General features: G+C 38.7%; 1 protein-coding gene across 10 annotated transcripts in view; it reads right to left on the bottom strand.

Moving 5' to 3' along the window:
• The window catches only part of NEO1 (neogenin 1), a 220275-nt gene that overhangs the window by 157942 nt on the left and 35570 nt on the right, over positions 1 to 26763 (bottom strand). Inside the window, exon 1 of one of the 10 annotated variants that reach the window (XM_087744396.1) lies at positions 11025 to 11098. The exons of the other annotated variants lie outside the window; for them this stretch is intronic. The gene's annotated coding sequence lies outside the window, so the exon portion shown is untranslated. Of the gene's footprint in view, positions 1 to 11024; positions 11099 to 26763 lie in introns of those variants that run through there. 10 annotated transcript variants of the gene reach the window in all.

The following is a 26763-nucleotide window of genomic DNA, read 5'->3' as shown; positions in this document are numbered from 1 at the left end:
GGAAGCAACAAGGTGCCCAAGGAAGTAACATTGTGGAGTACAGGGCAGAGCATGTCAAGAGAGCATGCCAGGAAGGAACAGCAGCACAGACTGGATTAGAGACTTCCAGAAAGAATGGGAAGAAGATTCTCAGCCAGGTTTCAGAGGTAACACTAAAAAAGCTCTTGCCAAAGGCCCTGTGAAGACACAGCACAGCCTCCTTCAACTCTGGATACTACCACGTTCCTGCACAGAAAGTAGTGGATAAAAAAATAAAAAGGTTGGTAAATAACTATGTGTCATCTTGAAGGAAGTTAAACTAGAATTGAGACCTTTCTAGCCCACAGTCTCAGAAAGGTGTTGCAATTCAGAGTTAGGGGCACTCTGCAGAAGTGCTGGTGGGCTGCAGCCACGCTCCAGCCAACTGAGTTCATACCTCATTTAAGCCTCGATTCAGCATGAAAAGGCTTTGTACATACAAGACCTTAACAAACTTCTGTTTCTGTCAAGAAGCCGTTTCTCCCACTCCATCAACCTACTGATTATTCAGTTAAATGACACCACATTATTAAAGACTGAATTGGTCTATTTTGTGCAGGGAGTCCTTCCCCTTTCCACGTACTTATCTTGGGGGGGGGGGGGGGGGGGGTGTACGTACATAGGTACGTCCACATCAGTGGCTTGATTTGTGCTAATATTGGTGCAAGAAACTTAAATAAAACCAAGACAAGTCTATCTTCCTGCTCAGAAACAGAAGCAGTTAAGCCTTGCTCATTCCCAACAGATTGTTTTTTTTTTTTTTTTTTCCCCTCCCCCCCAGATCTCCTCTTGAAGACCAGCGGTAGGGACCCAGCAGTTCCTACAGGCGTTCAGTTCCAGTGCTTCATGCTCCCTATTAGGACTATCAAGCAGTATTGGTATGATTTAAGCACATCTCTTTTTGCCACTGTGGGCATGGAGAACAGGCTGTTCATCTTTCCCAACAGTCATCTACATATTTGAGGACTTAAATCCTTCTCTAGCCTTTTCTTTAGGCTTAGCATTTCCAGTTTAGTACTGGGTAGAAAACCTAGTAGTAGGTAGAGAGTAGGGCTCTGATTATTAACTCTGATAATCAACTCTGAGTTAATTATCTCCAACCAACCCACGTTCTTCCTGAAGTGCTGTGCCCAAAACATGATGGAGATCCCCAGCAGAGACAAGATCAGTGCTAAGTGTAGGTATAGTGTCATCTCACATGTTTTGGAGGCTCTACAACTCCCTTCTTCACTCCTCCCAACACAGAGGCATTAGGTTTTAGCGCAGAAGCATATCACTACTGACTACATTGATCTGTAATCCCTTCACTACCATAATCCCTAGATTCTTTTCTCGGAAACTGCTGTGAAGCTTGTTCTTTTTCATTTAATGTTTGACTAGCTGACTGCTCCTGCCTAACTGTATTAACTTTCACTTGGCTCCTCCAAATCCTTCCTCCTTCCAAAAAAGTTTACCAATTTTGAACTCTAACCTTGTCCTCCCTCTTGCAGCTTTAAGTCGTGTGAAAATGTAACAAAATAGCTTACTCTGTTGTCCAGGCTGTGAGCAAAAGACATTTAGTAGACATTTACTCAGAATACGCAAGTGCAAAATCCCACACAAAGCAGCCTTCAATATCATAGTCTTTACTACTTCTCTCAACACTTATCCATCCCTTTTCGTAGCCATCCTATGTCAGTTAAGACCACGTTTCCCTATTTCCTTACAAGAGTGTAATGGGATGATAGTGGTTGACGAAAGAACAAGGTAAGTTTGTTTGTTTTTTTTTTCCTACGCAACTTTTTTAACTACTAAGGAAATTAGAATGGTTTGAAAAATATTTCCTTGACAATTCCGTATCAATTAACCCTCCTACCCACATTACCTTCCAGAAGTTAGGAAAAAAAAAAAAAACAAAAAACAAACACCCCTCAATTTTTCCAGGAACTGAAGCCAAGCTGACTACTTTTATGCATCCCTGGCTCCTCCTCTCCTCCCACTGAAAATATTTGGGTTTTTCTAGCCCTCCTTGTACCTCATCTCTCCTCAAATTCTCAAAATTAACCAACTGTTCTGAAATTGTTTCAGCCAAGATAAAACTCATCACACAGAACTGATTTGAAAATATTTAACAATGAAGTACTTTTAGCCTGTCCTTCGCTAAGCCTAGCTAATCTCTTATGCTTTCAGTATCAGGACAAAGGACCATAAGCATGCAACTCTTCTCACTGAAAAAGGACCCAAGAAAGCACATTTTAGGTATGACACCAAGTTCACAAAGTAAAGATGAATCTGCCTGAACCTCTCCTCATAGCATCCTTCCCTAAAGACCATGCAAAGGCTTTTAAAGTCAAAAGAAGGAAGTTTTAATGCAACACTTTCTGGCTACAGCGAATCCGAAAGCTGCTAGGTAAGACAGAAAGAGCTCATCCCTCGCTCTTTCCAAGTGCTGCATTTTCAAAGGATGGTATACCTCAGTGGAAAAAAGAAATCCAAGGCTTCCTTTCGCCTTCTTTTTACTGCTACTATGCCTACAGAAGGACTTCTTTCATTTTTTGTATGTTCTGCCAGCTGCATCACATTTTGTGCAGTGGTACACCTTTAACAAGGCTTCAGGTGAGGAAATGCCTACAACAGTAAATGCAAAGCAGGTGCTCAAGTGGGAAGAAGCTTCCCTTCATTATTCAGTTAATTTCTGAAAGGCACAACCATTCCGATATCAAACTTAAATTATTTAAATGTGTGCTTTAACAGCTGCCTGACACAAGCTTTTCAGAAATTATGGCGTTCAGGAAAGCAACTTAAGACAAAACCAGTCTGATCTCAGGTCTACTTAGTACATACAAATCACCTCAAACTGGTGCACAGCAGTATGTGTCAGAAGATTTCCCAACTACCAGTGCTATGGATTCAACTTTAATCCACGGCTGCCACCAAAACTATTTGGTAGTGATGTACTCCTCACAACAACCATCAACTGTATTCAAAGCAAAGCACTTTAATACACTTCACATAACTAGTGGAAAGAAACTGCATTCCATTTTACAAGGACCAAATGCAATAACCATCCAGAAAGAAAATGTGAAGCACAGGTATAATTTCAGAACCACTTTTTCCAAACAGAACAATAAATGAAAGCATCCAAACACATCTTTCATCAAAAGTACCTGACTTTAAATTAGTAGTACACAAGGACTCAGTCGTTGGAAGCAGTCATACAGGGCTTTGATGAAGAATGATTACTTACTTTTACATGTTGAGGAAAGATATGTCAATGGAGGGGGGATGATACTTGTCCTTTTAAGTTAGACTCCAAAGCAATTCAAGAGTACATATATAACACCCTTGAAAAACGACATTTAAAACAAGCATTTGACAAAATCCTAATCAGGCTGGCAGGAACTATTATAAAGCCCCTTTTTATGTATTGCAAGTCAATGATAAAAGATCTAAGCTGTCTTGCTGCAGGACTGAACTTTTAAAAGGCTTTTCACCAGAATTTAATTAACATTCCCAATGGCCCTTGTAATCCTAAAAACAGTATGTCATGCCCTTCCTAACCTAGATCATTAAAAAAGCTGTCTTCATGAATTAGCCAAACGTATTTTAATTGAAGATGTTACAAACACTATTCTTTGCAAGCTGCCAGCAAGAGCTCACAATAAACTTGTTTTGTGGTTTTGTTAAAATATTCATTGCTAAGGAGCGCATTATCTATATGGATAAGTTGCTACATGTGTTAATCTCTAAACAAAATTTAAGTATTAGCAGGTTGGTAATTTTTTTTATTTCCTTGACAATGTTGGAAACATTCTGTACTGCCCAATAAGCAATATTTATGTAACATATTATAATATACCACAACAGAACAGATGTTTAGGCAATGATAGATTTTATGCTTAAGATTACATTTTTCCCCTTACGGCAGAATACAGACCACCTGACCAAATTAAAGCGCATATGATGGCAATATACATCAGCCAACCAAATATGATTTAGGATATAGGGTTTTTTAAAAAGCACATCCAAAGCCCCATCATATACATGGCGGTTGGCAAGTTCACTCCTACTGAAAAACCAAGGCCAAATTCTCTAAACAGCATTCTCTAAACACCATTCTGTTTCTTTCTTCGCAAAGACTCTACAAAACATAATTTATGAGACAAAAATGATATTGCGCTTAAGCATGAACAAAAAAAGGACAAAGCGTAAGAGCTACCCCTGACTGCAGATGTACAATATAAATCCTGCTGGTACTTTAATAATTCTGGTGGTTGGCTGACAGCGGAACCTAGGAGAGCAAGTGATGTAACATTGTAAGATAAGTAATGCCACGTATAAATCTGAACTTTCCCAGACTTACTAGATTCCTTTCTCCTCGGCACAAGCAGATTTCCTCTTTTTATGATTTAATACACTATAACAAAGATATTCATCAAAAAGAGTAACATCTTCGCCCCAGCATCATTAAACATTGTGGGCTAGCAATGATGTTTGAAGAATGATATGGTGCCTGAGATTCACCCTGGCCTACAAGAGAAGGGGCTATGTTTCAAGATCCATAAGGGAGAGACATCCTTTCCTTTGCAATATGGGGAAACAACTCGTAGAGAAACCCTTTCCCCCTCTACTAAAAAGGGCTTATTCTGTGCTGCAGAAAGACAGGAAGAAAGCTGCTTGTTCTGGCAAATTCTCCTGAAAGAGAGCGGCATAAAGCCAGATGCTTTTGTCCTCCTCTTCTCTTTAGTTGTGTAAATCCTGTGCGCAGGTGCCTTCTTATAATACATGCCAAGCAGACAATACTGAGTGAATATTAACAGCCTAGGATACCACCAGAAAACCTGTACCCTCAATCATTCTCCTCAATAAAATTGTAAGTTTAGAGAAATTATCCTCTACGGTCCATTGTGAAGAGCGCCTATCAATACCAACAGGCCTACGTGCAGGCTGTCATCAACACACAGATGGCAGCTTCTAGGCATAAGGAACTCTGCTCTGTCTTTTTGCTCCCTTTTTTCAAAAGGCATCCATCTAGAAACATGAAGCTGTGAAAAAGCTAAGTATTTTTGCACATTATTCTCTAATGGTTTAACATTACTGAGTTGAGAAGGTTTTTGACACCATGTACTAACGAGAACACAATAGTCAAGATACTCATCATTACCATAGGAATTACTATAACACAGAAAGAAATAGTACATTTCAAGATGTTGCCTTCGGTAACTTAGGAGTATCCTTCCCTTTCGAACAGCACAGTCAATAAACAAAGAACAAATTAAAGCAAAGCAAACTACATTTTCAAACAATGCTTTTACAGCTTTGTCTATATTTCCAGTTACCTTTCACTTGTTAATAACAAATTACTGTTGGCTTAATCTTAATTGACCTTCCTGACAGAAGTCACGCACGAAATTATATTAAAAAAATAAGCCCATTAAAAAAAAAAAAGTATGCAGAAACAGAATTAAGAAAAAAGTATCCAAATAGTGTACAGTGTGCCTGCAGTAAAACACTAAAAAGTAAGCATCCATGCGTTTACTCTAACCACTCTTTCTGTAAGTGATACCATCTCCTCATATATTATTAAATAATGGGAAGGAGAACAAGATAATGATCAACAGCAAAATCCAAACACAGATTGTAATCTCAAATACCAAACATCTTAGGAGATGCATTTACGTCTGGTGTTTAGTTGCATGGCCTTTCTAACACCTCTAGGGAGTTTGAAATTTTTACCTGAATTTTGAATGCATGGAAGCAAGTTCCCTGTTCGCAGTGTTGCTGCTTTTAATTGTCAGAAGTTGTATGATGATGGATCCCTTAAACAGCCAGCTAACAAGCACTTCCATGCTGAGTCACAACCCTTATGCCCCTTTACCAAGGAGCTGCAGCGCCATTAAGCTTGGGACACTGAAGTAGAAAAGATGGCACAAACTCCTCTTGTAGCAGTTTCCCCTAAAGCGTGATTTGCTATAACCATTTCTCATGGTACACTTGTGCGACTTGTCCAGAAAGAAATCCCCACCAAGGAGATGTTTCTCTCATGTCTGGTCTGGAGTTCCACTGTTAGACAGTTACCTTCTGACACTGATTTCTTGGTCTGCCTTAAACCTGTACTCAAACCTAGAAAACTGTCAACCAGCTGTGCTTCAAAAACAAGTTCTATTGGATTTTTTATTCCTCCCGGTGTGCAAGGAAAAAGAATCCTTTATAACCACTAAGACCAAAAATTTAGATTCCTTTCAAGTTGCTTAAAAACAACCCTTGGGTTTTATAGAACTCACTTTTAGTAACCGAGTCCTACAAACGTCTCACCTTCTGCAACGAACATCCTTTCAAAGAGATTTTGCTTTTAGAATCAAAGGAAAAGCAAGTCAGACTATTTAATATTCAAGTTAAGCCAATGAAGGAACTACTCTGAATATCCTAACTGCAAAATTTCTTTTCATAACCATTTCAGAAGGAAAGCTTAAAGGATTTTATCAACCTTTTCCTTTTTTTGTGGAATCACAATTTCTCTCCTTTCAGAAAACTATCCGTTTTCATTCAAATAGCCAATCTAACTGCCACATCCCTTTAAGCTTGCATAGGATTTTAAAATGGTACCATGTTTTACTTGATACAAAGGACAAAACATTCTTGCACATACCCCCTTTCTATTGCTATTAATGATGGAAATAAGCTAGAATGATAATAAGGTAAAACCTTTCTGACTTAAACTCCAGGCACAGAAGTTACCTTAATCAAAATCTCTTGGGAATAGTTGTTCAATAGATGATCTAACAGCAGAGCTAAGATGCTTTCAGGGTGATGACTGCCATCAGGGTATCAAGCTCTATGAAAACCAACGTGCTCTCTACCCCTTAACAAAGCCTTCATCCAATGTCAAACTTCTCTTTTCTCATCTGTCAAAGTAAGCCAAAGTGATTACCTTTCACGTGAAATTAACAGTGTGCAAGGAACTTTTTTTTTTTTTGCCTATTCCAGCCCATTTTTGAATGCTTTGTATGGGTCTTATTCCCCTGCAATTTTCTTCCTCGTACGTCAAGCAAAAAGATAAAATTAGCTTCTTTGCTTGTAACTTCACAGCCCTGGCTGAAACCCCATTACTGGCGTACCTAATTTACAGTTGTCAGCTCTGGTAGCTTTTATGGTAATCTGACTTCACAGTTTTCATATTCTTCCTGATCAAGTATGAAAAAGAAAAGAATGGCAAGCAATTTTTACTGATTTTTAATATTAGCAGTGCTCCCTTTGGAAAGCACATCAGTTACAGGGGACCAGAGTTCAATTTTTTTTTTTTTTTTTTTTTTTTTTTATTCTTACAGTGACCATTTTCATTACTTTATCAAATTGGTCTGAGAAAAGAGACATCTAGCATTTCTACAAAAGATTACTAGAGGGCACTGTAAAGACACCTACAAAAGGAAGAAAATTTATTTCTGTTCATCATCATGAACAATAGTACTTTGACTTTTCCACAGAAATAGCTACCATATGTTAGCTACTGACAATACTACATTTGTTACAGTAGGTGAAGAGGAATTTCCATTTTTTCCTGGAGTAATGGATTTCCTTTCCTAGAGTTCCAGTCTTCTGGGCACTCAAGTACATAATTTACCTCTTCAGGTATGTGCAACAGTAAAAACAAACAGTGGCTTTCAAAGGGTTAAAAAACAGAAAACCCCATTTGTAAGACTCAAAATACACATTGCACACAATGCAGGCAAGATGCTAAACATCTAGCAAAACATTCCTCCATCTTATCCTCCTTACACCCTCTCTGGGCCTTGGTCAAACCACCCAATGCTCACCTAGGGCTCTGGGTGCTCAGACTTGAGTAACTGGTTTGCCCAAACCCTCACCAGGGCTAGACAAGAGGGGTAGCTCCCTATGGAGATTCCCTGTTGGTTTGCAAACCAAGCCCACATAATCAGAGAGCAGATTCCTTACCTCAGTCATTTTTTTTTTTGCCAGACTGATACTTCAAAAATGGTTTAAAATATAAATACAGAAAAAATCCCCACACATCACAAGAGAATTATTTGCTGAAACCAATTACTTAAATATTTTCCAAGTAGTAAACACACTGCGGTATCCAAGAACTCTGCATGAAGGGTAAAGTAACATTACTGTTTCTCAGACGCCAACAAGGTTATGGGGCACCCAACAGAACATATTTGATGTAGCAAATTCATTTAAAGATGCACTTTGAGTGAGACAAGAGTTGCACTTCAGTGAACGATCTCCCTGCGTGCGGTGGATTTCCTCCAGCCCACCTATTCAATTCACTGCTTCAGGGTGATTACAGAGATTACAAAGGATGCTTGCAGGAGAAGCATGAAGGGCAAGGGGGAACACTGTTATAAAGTCAGGGGTGCTCCAATCACAGGAAACGGTCAAAAATGGCATACAGCAAGATATATGAGGAGGAAAAGAAGAAACCTTTTTTCTATGGGAAGCTTAAAGTGAAAAAAGGGTTGAACATTAAAAAAAAAGATGCAAGCAAGAGCCAAACTTAAAGTTGCTGAACATCATTTCCAGTGTCTTTCTAAAGAGAGAGACTTCTGTCGTGCTTCATAAGAGAAAAAAATTCTTAACAAATACCTTTAATGCTAGATCAAGCAAAGACTATCTAAGAGGACCTGGAAACAAGAACAGCTGCATCAGATCAGAGCAAAAAGAATCCTTTTAACTCAGTGTCTTGTCACAGCACAGTTGAGAGCAGATGCTAGGCAGCACCTAAGAATGGAATAAACACACAGCAAAACTTTCCCAAATTCAGCCTCTGAGCATCTTGCCACTTGCGACTGGAGGGACTTCTGCAGCCAGAAGTGGGTTTTGTTCTTTAGCTCAGTAGCTCTTCCAGAAAAAGTACCAGCAACCTCTGCTGGCACCTCTGAACTGCCTTGGGGTGGCAGGGTGACAGGAAAGAGGGAAGGGGAGAGGGCAAAAGAATATGAGTTTCAGCATTCAATCTGAGGGTCCCTAATTTAGGGGACTAATGCTGAAAGTTTAAGACAACCGGTTAATTCTGTACACTCAGCATAGCTAACTGTACAACCAGTGTCACTCCTCTGGTTTCCTACACTAGTAAAGCAACCACTGTCCAAACACACTATTGATCCACAATACGTAAAAATATAATAACTATAGCAATTTATAAATGAGGATTTTATTGATCTTTCAGGATAATAGTGAAAAAAATGAGAACAGGAGAAAGGTAAGGAAAAGATGCACATAACAAACTACTATAAACACACTGTAATATTTTTAAGAATCACATTTTAAAACATATTTACATTACTTTTTCTATCCCATAAAATTCAACATTTATGGCAGAGTTCATTACATGGTTAAATTAAGTTGCAATAAAACTGACGCTTCACAAATTTAAGTCATAACGCTACTCTTGTAAAAGCAAGTTGACAAACTATAGAGGTCAAAATAGTGACTTTTTTAGCAGAAAGGTATACAGCCAGATGATATGCACATCATCAGTCACACAGAAAGGACAGAGATGCACCATGTACCCTCAAGCGACACAGAAAACCACAGCCCATTCCAGCTACACCAGCACCAAGACAAATAATGCATCAGGGAACTGGAGGAAATAAGAGATAACCAGTAGTATCACCCATTTGTTTAGATTTGCTATTGAGCATAAGGGTTTACTATATTTGTTCTTTGAGAAGCCCAAAACAAAAAACTGTACAGTCTAAAGATAAAAAACTTAAGAGATGCCCATCTTTGTTCCAGTTAGCGAAACGCGAGCCTCTGATACAGAGCCCCTCTGTTGACCGCTGCACAGCATCAGAGCATCCACGCTAACTGCACACTATGCAAAGCCTTCACCGGACTCTGCGTACTCTGAGTTCTCAATGGTTTTACCCCCTCATCCATCTCTCTATTTTTAAATTAAGGGTTGACTGTTCATGTTTGAAGACAGTGCTAGCATTGTAACAACTGAAGCAGACAAATGCCTTGGGGTAGAGCATTTGATGGTCACTGAGGAAAAGCTACTGTAATTAGAGTTAAATTCATTTCTCTAGCAAGAGCAAAAAAAAAAAAAAAAAAAATCACACACACAACACTAACTGAACTACAGAAAAATAAGCAAGGCACTTTGCACTAGACAAACAGAAGATAAGAAATTTGCCTAGTGTCGAGCCCTTGGAAAATATTTAAGTCACAGTGTTCATTCTTCAAGTTGTCTTTCAATCAACTGGAGAAAAGAGGCAAAAAGTATCCAGATTCTGTACCCCAGAAACATGTACCCACATCCAAGTGCACCCACTCACAGATTGAAGCCTGTGGTCATAATCTGCATCAACAAATCACACAGGTGAGAAGAGCTTGCCACACATGAAATGAAAATACTAAATCAAAGAAAACAGAGGAAAAGGCAGCTTTACTATTACAACCAATGTGCTCAACTGCACAGTAAGCAGCACGAATATTTTTTTATACTTAATTTTTATATTACTATACTGGTCGGTAAGCACACTGTACAGACAGACAACAGGTATATGTATTAAACAGCCATACCATCCCCTTGTACAGCTACTTTGTTGTTATGTATGTGGTTGTGGGGTACCACTACACCATCTCATGAACATGAATCTTCTGGTGATAGAAATTTTTGGCAAAGATCTTTTAAAGTTTAACACTTATAGCCATAATATAGTAGCAACCATTTAGAAGTCTACATAAATCACCTTGTTGAATTTTAAGCAACAAATCATCAAGTCAGGTACTCTATGCCTTTCATTAATTTTTCTTTACATTTACATATACACACACTCATATATATAAACTTTATATATATGTACACTTTATATATAAATTACATATACACACACCTATGATCAGGTACACTTACCACTGTTCTCTATAATAACTGATTATTTTTTCAAACTTTCATTATTTTTTCAAGACAAGCATTTGAAAATTATAAAAACGATCAAACACATCTTATCAGCACCACTGAAGAATTACCCATATTAGAAAAAAATAACATAGCTTACAAAAACAGAATGTTACTGAACCAGATTTCAGGAAAACTTAGCAGATCCAGAACTGGTGAAAAATGAAGACATATTTGCAGATGCAGAAATTAAAATCCGATATCCAGATCAGCTCCAATATTTAAAAAAAAAAAAAAGAGGATAACTAGTCGCAAATGAACAACATTTTAACCATGGCCAAGTGAAGAGACACTCAACTATGTCACAGACTGGTGCCCACCAGGAACATAATTTAAGTAGTAACTCAAACACATGTCACTGAGTAACAACTCCTTCAAGTTACCAAGTTACTTTTTTTTTTTTTTTTTTTTTTTTAAACTCTGAGCAGTGGATAAAACTCTCCATTTGTATCATCTCAACAATACACTGGTTTTACACGTTTCAAACATTTTTTTCATCCTGTCAACTGTGAGTCCTGCACATTGATCCTGGAAACATTTAACATCTTTTATACAATTTGGCTGGGTCAAGATCAATAAGGGTTAGAGAATGCCATTGTGTTTGAAAACTGAAATAAGGCTTTGGCTGGCCTAGCACTCCCTTCTTAATAGGGAATATCTATCTACGACAAAATTGTTCTACAGCAAGCCTGAGTTACGGCTTTGCACCAGTGACTCCGGACTACATTCATGCATTAAACAAGCTGTCCCAGGAACAGTACAGCTACCTCAGAAGCTTTGCCATTACAAATTAACCTCGCTTCATACCCCGAGCCAAAACATGACAGAAATATTTGCAAATCTTACTGATCCTTTATCATGAAATGCAGAAACATGATCTGGAATAAAAAAAAAAAAATCCCCAAGTCTTATTTACTGCAACTTAATTATTTCAAGTGCACTGAACATACACAGAGTAGAGCAAATTATTGGATTTTTGTTTATTATTTTTTTATATATGAAATCAAATAGCTGTACTTCAGGAAGGCAACTGCAGACTATTAACAACATATTTGTATTCAAAACAGATCTATTTAAAAAAAAAAAAAAAACTAATTGCACTAATCCTTTATTATAACTTTGCAGTCATGTTATTTTATCCAGTTGACATTTTTCCATAGCAGATTCCTACTAAGCTGTTAGTGAGCTCTTTATAAGGCGAGAAAACCTAAGAGAAAAACAGCCAAATGCCTCAATTTAACTCCCGATTCTCGATGTCTCCTTTTTCAAAAGGGGAGCAGGTGGTATTTGGTTATCTCCACTTCTCTACTAGGGAGAGTGGAGAAGGAAAGCACCAGGGTTAACACTGACATTCCTGCACCTTCCCGGAAAGCAGTGGAGTTGTACGTCTGACTTGAACTGAGAATATAAACCATGGGATGTTAATGGAGCATGTCTAACTGCCATCGCTTTCCCTATTTGATCTCAGTTGAAAGTACAGTAAAATAAACTGAAAGACCAGTTTTAAAAGCTTTACGCAGATTCTTGTCTCTTCTGAAAGTGTATTAATGAAACAGCTTCCTGTTTCATTTTCTAAAGACAAACAAAAGCTTTCATCTAGCTCGTTTACTCACTTAGCCTCCTAAATTCCCATGAAGTACTGTAGCTTTGATTGATGCAGTTTTTGTCAGAATAAAATAAAAAGCATAACTGTAGCTTTGCAAATATATTAGCAAAAATATTTGCAAGTGTTAGCTTTGCAAACGTTATATAGATGTGCAAGGAAAAAAATAGATTTATCTCTTCATTTATAACACAGATTATTCCATCAAAGCGGCAAAGCAAACACGTTTAAAAAGAACTTACGTAAGAGTGGAAATACAAATATTGCACATATTAAGTAAATCATCATATAGATATGAGTATTACCTGAATTACTAAGTTAGTCAGAAACGCTTAAGAAAATCAAATTTATAGGTCATCATTAGAAGAAATTTGTTTATATCTCTTTTATTCTCATTTCCCCATAATTGTGAAAGTTCTCATCTCACTCTCACTAAATATGTAAAACCTCCTAAACAATAATTCGACTAAAGACTGCAAAATGGGTTTAGCGCACAACTTCTCCTTAGATTCAGCTGAGATGTCTCCTTTTAGTTACATTCATTCTGCTCACTAAAAAAAGGCCCAAAAAAGAAAAGCCGGCACAGGTCATCTGTCATTACAGATGCTACAGACTACTGGCAGGATCAGACTGTTCACAAACAGCCGACAGTTCACTTCCAAGGTTTCAATTTAGGTTGCTGTCGCTTGTCCTCCTGCCATGCACCATTGTGAGAAGCCTGGCTCCATCTCCTCGATAACCTCCTTATAGGCACTGGCAGGCTGCTATGGGGTCCATCCCACCACCCCAAGACTTCTTTGGGGCAAACAAGCCTCTCCTAGGGCACATGCTTCAGCTCCCAGCCAGGCTGGTGGAGGGCCAAACAAGCTCGCTCCAGTTTAATAAAGTCTTTGACATTGACATATTGGGGAGCCCAAAACTGGATGCAGTATTCTGGATGCAGCCTACTGAGCATCAGGCTCACTTCCTTCAACCTGCTGGCTCTGCTCCGGCTAATCCTGCTTGTGCTATGAATTGGCATGCACAGACTGCATTCGATAGTCTGACAGCCACCTGGCTGGCTATTTGAAAGGTTCCAGTTCAAGATTTTTCTCTGCTTAATATGAAGCAGAATTTTTCAGCTCAAATAATATCAAAACAGGACCCAGATCTGAACTCTGCGCATCATATTGGAGGACAGTACTCAATTACACAACTTCATTTTTAAGCTGTTAAACAAATAGACAGACCTGATGAAATATTAAGTTGACTAATTATCACAACAGATCCCCAGAACGAACTAACAACTCCACAGAAACAGAGCAATACCTATTTCCAGCAGTGACAACTGCACAAGTTTCAGACATCTAACAGATGGCTCAAAAACCCTGTGCAGACTGTGTTGATATCAGCCTTTGCTTTGGCTCTACCTTCTGAGTTTTTAAGATGCAAAAGCTTACCTGACTAGGGAGAGCTGAGTGTGAGCTACAGAAAAGAACTTTCAAGTAAAGACAGGACACAAAGTATTTATACTTCACATTGCTTCCAATTCATAAACTGTAACCAAATTTAAAGTGTTCTCGCAAAAGAAACATTTACCTTCATATGACAAAAAGCTCTTCAGCTTGTTTGGACAATGGAATCAAACTACCTGGCCACTTACTGCCTGAAATAAAATTTCAGCTGATAATACTTCACAAAACATAATTTGGATGCAGACCTGAGCTTCCTTTCATAAGTTGCAGCTGAAGGAGTTGCATGTCCCAAAACAACAAAATAATCTAGGTTGGAAGGGACCTCCGGAGGTCATCTAGCCCAGCCACCTGCTCCAAGTAGGTCTATTTAGATCAGGTCGCTTGGGGATCTGGCCAGCACAAGCTTTAACCTTCTCCAAGGACAGGCAACAATAGAAGACAAGCAACAAGAAGAGTACGAGCAATCAAAGCAGGAAAGCACAGTGATAGATACTGGCCTTCCATTATTTCATTTCTGACATATCACAACAGGGAGCTATGGTTAAGTATCTTCAAATTAAAAGCACAGAAATCACAGGAAGCAGCACCTAAAGCCACAACAATGGCAACATGAGGAAAGACCTTTTCCGAGGAATCCAGCAAAAAAAGCTACACCATGTGCCTGATCCATCTGTTACCATACTTAGAAACTAGGAGGAAGACACGATATACCAACACGCTCTGAAAATCACACCTTCTAGGCAACAGGAAGGACAGATTTGATTCTCAGCAGAATACTGCTCAAAACTGCACCTGCCATTCATCCCAGGAGTTTGCAAAACCTATATGAAAAAAGCAACACACTCCTGAAGGAACCATGAGGCTGTAACACAACCTCACCTAACCTGAACACAATCACTTGACTGTTGAGCTTGCTGACACTGTAATTACGGTTTTGCTTACGCAACCAATGATGTTAAGTGCATTGTTTTGGCACTAAGCACAGAGCACACGAGTCCAATGACCAAGAGACTCAGCGACGATTTGAACCTTGACACAGAACTGTTAACTACCGTATCGTTCTTCAGTGTCCCCAAACACCTCTTCACATCAGTTCTCGACTCCAGCTAATCTCCAAACTGCAGAAGTTGATCCGTTCATCTGTGATGGAAACCAGTTCAGATGTTTGTGACTGCACATCTATCAGCTTTACTGCATTTACCATAGCCAAAGCACAGAGTAAGCTGTCCCCTCCTGCCAGCTGCAGCTTCTCAGATGTGACTGCTGCCTGCAAGGTCAGCAACAATTACCACCACCAACACGAGCAAGGAACACAAGGACCTAAACACCCTTCAACTGCAGTCTTTTTTTCATTTCCTTTCAACTACAACTTACTATACATTGCCAGACCTAGTTTTTTCTTCTATTTTAGGTCTCTAGCTAGCATTAAGGTAAGGTTTTTGGCATATTCTTCACATTTGCATCGTGGTCAATGCCTGTTGCAACAAGCTTTCTATTTTAAATAACAGATGTTGATAGAACTGCATTAAAATATAAAGCGGTTTACACAAATAAGTTAGCTCAAGCATCGCAGCATAAAACAAGTTCCAAAAGATGTTATAGCAAAGTTTTTCCCAGATTCTTTACGATTTTCTGCTGTAATTTGTCCCAGTCACCAAAATACTACCTTTAAGATAAAACCACAAACATTTTCAGCTGAAGGGCAGATCTGCTCCACATAGGCATCCACCACTGACCACCATCAGATGCTATTATAAAGCTAAAAATTCCTTGGGTCTCATTTTCCCTGTCCACTCTGAGGTTTTATGTAAATAGCCTGTACAACCTTCTCCTGAGAAACTTTGCTAACTCAAACATACCTTAATCACAGTATAATCAGATAATTAGACTGCAGTCCCTAGTAAGTCTACCATTAATACATAGAAGCTATGTTTAAGGGGAAAAAAAGCGTTATTTCAATCAATTCGCATCACATTATGATTATGTAAACTAAACAAATGGTAAACTATATTTTCTAGCAGAGTAGTTTACACTTTTTAAACAAAAAAAATCCAAGAAAAAAAATTGTGTAATAATGTGTGGTGGTTTTTTTGGTTTAGATTTTTTGGTTGGTTTTTGTTTGAGAACTACAACCAGAAAACAGAACTACTGAACTGCCTCCTTTCAGTTGTAAGAGGGATGAAATACAGCTTTCCAAGAGAGCCAAGCACTCATGTCACTTTTAACCATGAAAAAGTCCCAGACAAGAGCATGCAAAATCATTGTATCAGCTCCATAACAGAAACATCCACTGCTACAGATCTGATTATAAGGGGAAGTGAGCAAACTGAAGTCAGGAACTGGGCAAAAGAAGCAGCATCTATGAGGTGATGCACTTTAAGAACAGCACCATTCTGCTTATACAAATAAAACATTATTATGATAGCCTTTTTTTTTTTAAATCAAAAACTTAAGTTTTTGTAAAACATCGTTTATCTTAGATTTTTCTGGCTTTGAATCCCTCAGTAACGTGCACTACTCAGGTCCTCCTTCACTTACTGCACTATTATCTTACTTGCACACGAGGGGATATAAATCACAGAATATTAAGTGAAGTAAGATGCTTTGCCCTTATTTCATTAGGGTTTCTTTGCAGCAGGGATTTCTTACAGGTAATATTAAAATGTAATTACTTTGTCTCCCAGAGTTTTAAAATACATAGCTTGCATATATTAAAAGTGGTTTTCATCTTTGTAAACATGAAGTAAAAAAAGGGAGCGGCAAGTTATTCACACTTTTACGCTTAACACAGTTGCAGTTCTAACACTGTCTCTTTCCCAGACCAGGACATCCAGCCACAGCAATCCATGCAAGGCTTCCTCCCCACTTCGGTTGAAGATGAGGGAAAAGTTGGGGGATGAGGGGACTGTTAAGTATTTGGCACAAGTCTGCGCCAGTAACAAAAGCCTATGAGAGTGCCCAGCGCAACGCGGCTGCTGGGAGGAAGCACAACCAGGGCAGGCAGATGGGCCAGTGCTCAGCGAGCCATGGGCTGAAGTGTGTCAGGAATCTTGTGAAATAAGACTTTATATAACAATATCTAATCTGAGCACCCAGAGCTAGGTCACCTTCATTTTACCATCTGCACACAATACAGACATCAGAAATACAAGCATATAAAAATAATCTTGAACTGAGTTGCATACACTGACTTATTTTTAAATATTCTTATATATAAAAATATAGACATCAGCATAGCTTTACAAATGTATCTATGTAATGATTTCTAAAGCAAAAATTAAGCTAGAACTATCAATGGGGCAGATAAATCCATGGCTTTTGATAAAGCATACAACAGATCATTTGAGACTTAACTGATAATGGCATTAGATATACCTCAGTATTCAAATTCATTTCATTGCTAAAGTGGTCCAAGTGCTCTTCACAAATGTTAAGTGAAGCAGGTGGTGTGCTGGCCGAAGGCATCTCTTACACAAGGTATCCCTTCTTGCATATTTTCAGTCCCATGCAATTTGGGGAAATGAACTTGGGCTTCATCTCACCAGTTTAACTGTTTAAATATACAGAGAAAAAGGTAACCCTGGATACTAGTGCTACCCATTTTAAATTGGTAATCTAGGTGAGCTATTTTTACCAGAATGTATTTCATCAGAGAGATCTCCTTGGGAACTATAATTATCCAGAGATTTTAGAAAATCTGGGACTACACTGCAGGACCACAGAATGGAAAAAGACCAAAAAACCTAGAAGGACACTCTAATGAGAGCCCTGTCTGGAACAGGGGATTGAAAAAGCAGCAAGGCAAAGCAAGGTCTCACAACCACAAAGCACAACAAAAACAAAGGGGCAATGATGATACTGGAAGGACAGCATCTTTTGGTGAGCAGTTAGTATTGTTTGCACAGATCAGAGTCAATTTTTCAACAAGAAGTGAGCATGTATAAAAATAAACACACAAACAAACTAGAAAACCCCAGTTAATCCAAAGGTTTACCACTTTACTGGGACTCCAGGTAAGCGTAACGGCTGGGAAACCTGCAGTGCCACTTCCCAGGTCTGCAGTACAAAGCACTCACTGTCACAAGTTCATTCTAGCAGCAGTTCATTCTGCACCAAAACCAAATGCCTCAAGGGCTGGTGACTAAAAACTACCCTACCAAACCAAAAGTGTATCAGATATAAAGTTTGTGTCCAAACAGCAGGCTGATGGGAACATTACAAGAAAAGCTCATTAAGTTTGCATAACTTGCTTTAGTTCACGGGGAAAAAAAAAAAATTAGTATTAACATGGTCAAAACTTATTATTAGACTAAGGTGCCTGTGATATCTCATCGATTAAATTAAATATCATTAATTTTGAATGCAACTCGTAGATCATTCTCTAAATGCTATGCCAAAAATATAATTGAGTCTTCATTAAGCGATCAGATGGGAAATGGGAGCTCTTTCCCCACTATACAATTCAAGGTTAAACTGCAGCTCACCAAGGATTGTTAAGAACTGCCACAGACCCTCACCTTCAGTAACCACACACAAAAAAAAGGGTCTGTATTTTATTCACTCCAGATTCCCCCCTTATTACCCAGCTCCTCCTTCCAGCTTACCAGTAACCTTGAAAGAATGACATAGGTGGAGCTACTAAATAAAGACAGATTTTTCAATGTAGTCAAAGGGGCTAAATAAAAAGGAAATCATTTCAAGCTACAATTAGAGTATATTACCAGCCTTCACTACACTGTTTCAAAGTTTAAATTTAAGTTAAATTAAAACAAGCTGCATTTTCAACCACCTGCTTATAATTTCATCTTTCTGCTAACATTGTCAGGACAAAAAACCTCCTAGCCTTACCTTAATAACTTACTACCACGGCTATATTTGGTCGCCCTTCTGTTACTTATGTGTGGTGCTGGAAGAAATCTACTTTCTATTATTTCACAGCTAATAACTAGACTTCAAAAACAGTGGGTAATTTAACACACAAAAGACAACACTGGTATAAGAGAGTAAAACAGCAAAGTAGAAGAGGCACTGGAGTTTATCACTGCAAAGAGGGTACGCTGCTACTCGCAAAGTGAACCTGGAAGATAACTGCTTACAGTCGTGATCTAAAGTTAATTTTTCTAACATACAGAATCAAAATAACCCTCAGCTAATGCCAGGCAACAGAGTGAGATTGTCAGGCAATGCAAGAGGTCAGACAGGAATGCAGGCAGGCTGCTGGCTGGCAGAGGGATGCTGCTGGTTGGTTGCCTGCCACAAAGATCCAAGTGGCAAGGACCAGGGCAAGTGGAACAAGAGCAACTGGGCACAGCACTCTGGGTTTTGTAAAGACTTCTAAAAATTAATTTTGTGCTTTGGTTGAATGAGATCACTGCTCTGGGGCATGGACAAGTAATCCCTTAAACATGGCCATTCCTGTAGGTTCATGGCTTCAAGAAACGAACACCTGTCCTTCAGATCTCTCCGCAACTCTACCCATGCTTACGAATTGCATCTTTGTCCTCATAGCTACATTGTCTCCTTGGTTCAGTCTTTTTAAGTACGACCTTGGATTTTTGTGCCCGTTCTGAACTGCGTTCCTCTTCGTGCTACACTACAGGAGAAGGAATATTAACAAAATCTAAGTCATAAATGTTTTCCTCATCACTCCAAAACTGTACATTAAGATCCAGCGTTTATCACCCTGTCCTGCAATTATGCCTCTAGATGACAAGTTTCTTAAGACCATTTTTTTCAGCATAATTGGTTTCAGCCATAAATACATTTTTTTCCATGAGAAATATTTTGTAGTGGTGGTATTATGAGTTTCCCCAAATCACTGATCCATTATTGATCTAAGATGAAAATGCACTATCAATTTTTCACTGAACTATTGATCAAGCTAGGTCAACCCTAGCAAGATATCCAGAGTACTAGAAATCCACAAGTAAACAGCTGGAATGAGCTATGGTATTTACAATCACATACAAGGAAAGTAATTTAGAAAATAATATTTGAACAGCATGTTGGACTGCAGACTACTTGTAGGAGAGCTTCAGCAGATCATATACTGATTACAGTGAAAGAATGCGACTCCCATTTGCAGAAAAAAAAAAATGATTTTTTGAAAACTGTTTCTAGAGAAGCAGGCAACTTCCCCTAGCTTCTGCAGACACACAGCCTTTTTTGCTCAGGTACACATATCTGACGATAGTTTTCATTCCAATATGCTGACCAAAAAAGTTGGTACACTAGCGCTGACTGATGAAATCTAGTTTTTTAAACAGCTCCAAAGACATCAAATCTTTTTCTTAAATAATTATTACGGCTTATTGTCCCCCAATTTCTTTTGTTTTAATTCCGAGTACCCTAGCAAAACTGCTTGCAAGATATGAAAGCAGGCCAGAAAGATTAACACGAGATTTCTAGCATGCTACACCACCGAGTGTATTCACAGTTCACAAAGTAGGAAGCATTACTTTTCCATTTTTTGCCTGTACCTAGAGGCCAAAGAAATCACTTTACTCAGAAGGCTTCTAATGACAAGGTCAGGTTTCCTCGGTGCAGTCCCACACCCTCTGCCCAACCAGCCCTGCACCAGTAGCCACCAGTCCCTGGCCACAAAGCCCGGAGCCCGGGATGGTGGGAGAGGGGGATGGGGCGCCCTGGGAATCCCATCCTGCCGTTTCCATGGCTACACCAGTTGAGAGGGAGCCTTCTACAATAACCAGGCTGCGGATGCTCCATCATCCCTCTCGGAAGGAGGTGCTGATGGAGCGGCGGAAGACCCCCAAACAGGGGTAAATGTGGAGGTGGTCATGCAAAGCCCCACTTAAGCTGAAACAAGCCTGAAGCCTTGCAGTAATTTTTCCCATCACGTGAATACAAAAGAAAAATAAACGCAGGTTATCTCAATTAAGGTGAGCCACAGAGAGCAGCACAAATTGCAGGAAGTCAGGGGAATTTAAATATTAAGGGTAAGTGTCAAATATCAACTTTGCCTTACCAGTAAGGCACTTTCATTTGCTGTGGCAGGAGTGGAAAAAAGAACCATTTTATACACACTCGTACTTTCCCAAAAACTGGCATTCACAAAAGTTCCAGTGAAGTTTTAATAAAGAACACACATACAGGCATGCTGATGGCTAACTGCCGTGTACAGAGCATTCTCCAGCTCCAGTCTGTGGTGCGTAGTATTTGAATTACCCAGTCGCTCTCTGGAAAAGCTTCTATTTATTTTATTTTCTCATTTCCCTACAGTCTCATTTGTGAAATGAAAATAAAAACAGGAATAACGTAGCCTCATAACAATCTTGGAGACAGAACTTACTATTAGTTCCTTTTTGAAATGTTGGTATCTGACTAGTTTTCTGCTACACTTCTTTAAAATAGACTATTATGAGATTTGTATTGAAAATCAATCACTAAGAGCTGCAGGTAGTCCTGGCCTCCTTTTGTGTTACAAGGCACATTAGTCAATCTGAAATAAAGCCTTGTCATTTGACTTGCAGCCTGTGCCATGTAAATTCTGGATGTGTTGTGCTGCAAGTCCCGAAGACAATGACATCACTCGTCCCCGCGTGGGATTTGTTGAAGGCAAAAGCTTTATGATTCCTTTTAACTATTATTTCAGAAAAAACTGCTAAAATCTGAGTGTTGTCCTCACAGCAATGGTGAAATAAAAAGAATGATGGGAAGAAGAATAGTTTTTCAGGCAGTGCCAGTCCAGCAGTGATGTTTTTTCCAACTAAGCTTTCAGCAGTCAAAAATGGGAAAGATTATAGACACAGAGCCTGCAATTCAATTCAAGAAGATCTCTGTTAACAGCAGCAATGAGAAGAAGAAAAAAGCCCACAAAATTCCTCCACTTAAAGCACAATCTCAAAACATATGCTTACAATCCTGGAAATCTTTGAGAGATTCAGTGTGTTAAACAGCTGCAGCTGAGCTTAGAATGAACACTGCAAATAAATGCTAATGAGATGCTTTTAGATCCTGAACAAATTGATTTACTGAGATCTTGTCGAGTGTCTCCTATCAAGGGTTTGTCAGAGTAAACAACAAAATCCTTATAAACCGAAGTGACTCATTCATTACAACTGAAAAAAAAGAAAGAAAAATCCGAGCTTTAGTTAAGGAAGATGATAGATCAAGCTACATACCCATACAGGCACACATTATTTAAAAAAAAAAATAAAAAAATAAAAAAATTACACTTTTGAAACCACAATTAGATTTTCCTGCCTCTGAAGAAATTTGTCAGCAAGAGAAGTAGTGAAGGTTATTGGTAAAAACATATGTAGAGTTTAGCTCACCAGAAAGTTACAGATCAGTTTGCAATGCCATGACTACATTTAAACACTCAAGAAACAATTAACAATATAGGAACTGCCCGTACTAAAAAACACACTTACATAAAGCTTCAGAATAAATGCATGTAAACCAGATGTATAATGAGTTCATCTTCATGTATTGAATTGTTTTATTGCACGTTGTTTTAGTACAACCTGTGTGTGTAACCAATGCCTTGGAAATCAAATAGGTACTATTTGACAGGTACTAATCTACTATTACTAGATACTCTGCAGCTGCCTGCAGCTATTCACAGAACAGGGTACTCACAGAGGAGCATCTCCTTCCTACGAGAGGAAGGGCAGGACTTTGGTGTTTTTTTTCCTGCAGTGATACCACAGATCTTCATCGCTGGCATCTCTGTCACTTGCGCAAAGCAGAATAACATCAGTTGACATACAGAGAGCAAACTTCCTTTGAACTAAACAAAACCAACTCCTCCAGGGGCTGAGATTCTCCATTAGGGCCAGGAGAGCATACCCAAAATAAAGTACAAGTCTCCAGATTTTCTATGCTCCTCATTCTAAGCAACGTACAGCAATTTCAACATTTCTTGCAGCAACATTAGGAGAAACAAACTCAAGGTTTTCCACAAAGAGACCCAAACCTCCCAAGTGAATGACAAATGCAGTTCTAGCAATTGCAAGCTGCGACGAGAAAAAAAGAAATCTATCATAGGAAATCTCTTCTAGGGAAAACATAAAGCTCCTACTGTTCTGTGTGCAACAGAATTCTTGTCAGGAAAGTTCCTCCTCACATTCAATCTCGTTCCTATGAAGGTGCACCACTGTCCCTTCCTGACTTGCTTCTGCATCCTCTCTTCTCCTTTTTGCTAGTTTTTAAGTATAGACTACTATAAGTCAGTAGCAGCTTGCCCTCTTACAGAGATTAGTGATCGATGGAAAATAAAGAAATCTTTTCAAACTTGAGCCATTTACGGAATCAGTGCAAGGATGCTGAAATAATCAGGAAGCTCTTCTATCTTCCTTCAACCACTTCACAAGCCAAAAGTACAATACAGCAATACAACACAACAGCATGCTGCTATTTCTGCAAAACAGCCCTTCTGGGAGGGGGGCGATTAGCATAACTGACTCCCTCCTTCCCCAGCTGTGGAGCTTAAAAACATATCAACTCACTGTTACAGACACAGGGCCACCTACAACTTCTGTATACTATGCCTTGACCAGATTGATGTTATCTTACTATTTTTTTGGATTCTCAGAAGTTGAAAAACATATGGGAAAGGGGGTTATACAGATATGCACTTCCCAAAACACTCAAGACAACAAAAAAAAACCAACTATCTTCAGGCAGTGGCTATCATCATCTCTTGCCAGGCAGGTCTCCCAGAAGTAATCCCATTTTTGAGAAAATCAAGACTAAGGGGACAAAGACAGAGATGATAGTGTCAAAACAAGATGAAATATTTTAGTAGTTTACCAAATTCCTGTCCCTCTCAACCTTCAGGCAGCAGTCAAAATTAAAACCAACTTACTCAGAGGTTTAAAAAACGTCAAAGGAAACCCCAAACCACATGCTCTAACAAGGTTACAGTCTTCCATACGAAAACTGACACAGTTCAGAGCAGTACTCCACCTCCAAGAAAGGAAACAAAATAAGGTCCACAACATGAAGAGGATGCATTCAGATAGTAAAGGCACTAAGAGCAGAGTTTGCTGTATGAAATCAAGGTATCCACAAAACCACTTCTTTTTAGAATCGATTTTTGCTCTCCTTCATTCTTCTAGGCTAAGAGTTGTCTCAGCATGTACCAGGGCCAGGAAGATGCAATACAAAGTCATGAGATGCATCCCAATTACTGTTAGAAAAGGCTACTTACTACTTTAAGCTGTTTAAAAATCAGACTTCCCTTCCTAATTCTGGAAAACAACCTCCTTTTTCTCCAAGGTGTGAGCAGAAATAGAAGAGGCTGTAAAGAGAGGCAGAACATGTATTCATTGCTGCCATGGTTGTCTCCCTACAGCTACCAACTTAAAACGTCCAAAAAAAAACCAAAACAGCAAGTAGAAGATTTTTTACATCAGCTGCCTTTAACAAAGAAAATTCAGACTACAGTAATTAGTAATGCACTGCGTTTGTTCAGAGTAGCAGCCATAGGCTTCCTCTTCCCTCACTTTTTCCATGAACCCTTCTAGTGATCCGCAAAGGAAAGGATGAGGAGGGAGCCCTGCTGCTCTTAGACACAGCAAGACCAGCACGTTCCTTTCAATAAAAAGGCTGGAGAAAGGAGTCAGCTCTCAAAACTAGTCGGTAATCTTAGGTCATCTTCTTGTTTGCTTGCATTAGTTTTTCCACTTCACTTGCTTTGTCTGGTTAATTTACCTATCTCTCTTTTGTCACATTTTCACAGTACAGATCTAATGGACCAGATCTGAAGGTACGCACGAGCACCAGCTGGAATATTGCAATTGCCTTAGTCTATGTTCAACTGTGATCAAAGACAAGAGGCAAGAGATGGTGGCTCAGAAAACAGAAGTGTCAAACACATTAAAACTAAGTAAGCCTACTTTCTTCTTTCAACAATCAATATATTATTAATTTTAATAACTATCCAAAAAGGCACCGACTAGCTTTTCAAATGTAGTTTTACACTCTGTAAAAACATCAGACCACTAACAGGTGAAAGAAGACCAGAAGAAATTATGAGATTATCCCAAACCAACTAATGGGGTTTGGCTTGGGTTTTTTTTTTGTTGTTTTTCTTTTTTAAAGTGCTGGGAAAAAGACTGAGATTAAAACATCAATAGGTATTAACTACAGTAAGAAGGCATTCTTGAAAAAAGATAAAGCTTAGAGTTTTCCATTTGAAGTTACAAACATCTATAATGATATCTAGCAAGTTCAACAGGTTTTTATAATTTAAATAGTATTTTATAAAACAGGGTTAAGCTGTGCAATTTCAAAAAATGAAAGAATGTACAGATTAGGAGATATCAGCATTAACCTTTTGGTGGTAGGCATTTCCATAATGGTGTTTTGGATACTTTACTTCCATCCGCCACAGAACAGTAATGGGATTTTAACCGTATACAAAAGAAAACTGCCAGATCTGGATTAACAATGCCACAACACACCCAAAGGAAAGCTATTTCTCAACTCCTGGATGCAAACTGAAGGCTACTGTGAGCTGCTTATTTCCCCAGGATGCCATTTTGCCTTTAAAAAAATCTCACTGAAAAAGCTGAAGCTATTGTTTAACCAATTGTAACAAAAATAAATGTGAACCAAACATGCAAGTGTTCTTAAACAAGCAAGCAAGCTGGAACGATGAGGATCACTAATATAAACAGTATCAGTTTTCCATATTCAGGAAATAAGTACTCTTGAAGGCTGAGCATTTCGTAAAATAAAGTACATTCACAATACTGTAGCTGAAAAGTTAATCCAGTATCAGCTAGAAAGACATTGCTGGAAATCATATATTTTTAGCTGTTTCCAAAGCCAAGCCTTCCTTCCCCAGGAGAAAATCTGTTCTCTAAACTCCACTAAACGTGTACCTGAAAGATCTGCTTGCATTAAAAGTCCCCCAAGCCAAACCTTAAACTCCATTTAACTTATAACTCCTTTTCTATCATTTGAACCACTTCAGTATGTTGCTTTGTCCTTTAAGTGGACTAGAATAAATACTGTCCCATACCAGAATATAAGTGATACATTATTGAATATATTGAAAGTACACTTCCAATCCCACAAGTCTATTTTTCTTAGAAATACAGTGCAGTTGCATACAGCTCCAACTCTCTCACACATTTCAGACTTTCCCATTCTTTTGTTCCTGCAAGAAAAGAATTCACAAAAGCCTAGTAACTAGCTCTTCAAGAGCAGCACTCCACAGCAATAGCCAGCATAGAAATGGTTTGAAGTTTGGTTTTTTCATTTTAATTTGCATCTTCAAGTAAAATTTAAATAAAAGCAACAAATGCAGTAACTATGAAGCAGCAACAGTAAAGACAGAGCATCCAGATGTTTAGTTATCCCACAAAAACATCAGCATTTTTCTAAATATAAGAGGACAAGATTTGGGGGTTTAGCCTATGCTAAAACTTTACTACATACCTTCGATGCCTTTCCCATGTCCTACCTTTTCCATACTTAACTCTTTGGAAGTTAACCATAAGCTCTTTGGCAGAGATACGATGTGTGTGTATACAGGACCATATCTGACACAACCCAAGCCTTAATTGCACTTACACATTACTTCAAAACAAGTGTGTTTTTCCTGTAAAGGAGATGAAGGAGACTGCACCAATGCTGAAGTGGTGGTATTTCAGTAAGGTTAGACAGCAGGTAATTCTGACATTCACACTCACATTTTCTCCCTTGTAAAATAGCATGCACTGAGCCTCAGATGATTTACAGCTGAAGAGTGTGCAAGCAGTAATGCACTGCCCGTCATTCAGTTACTTTGAAAAGCATTTGTGTACATA

This window comes from Nipponia nippon, unplaced genomic scaffold (assembly GCF_047370975.1).
Source record: "Nipponia nippon isolate SJK-2023a ecotype South Korea unplaced genomic scaffold, ASM4737097v1 scaffold_9, whole genome shotgun sequence".
Lineage (NCBI taxonomy): Eukaryota > Metazoa > Chordata > Aves > Pelecaniformes > Threskiornithidae > Nipponia > Nipponia nippon.
The sequence above is the reverse complement of the archived record's forward strand: the minus strand, read 5'-3'. Positions and strand labels throughout refer to the sequence as shown.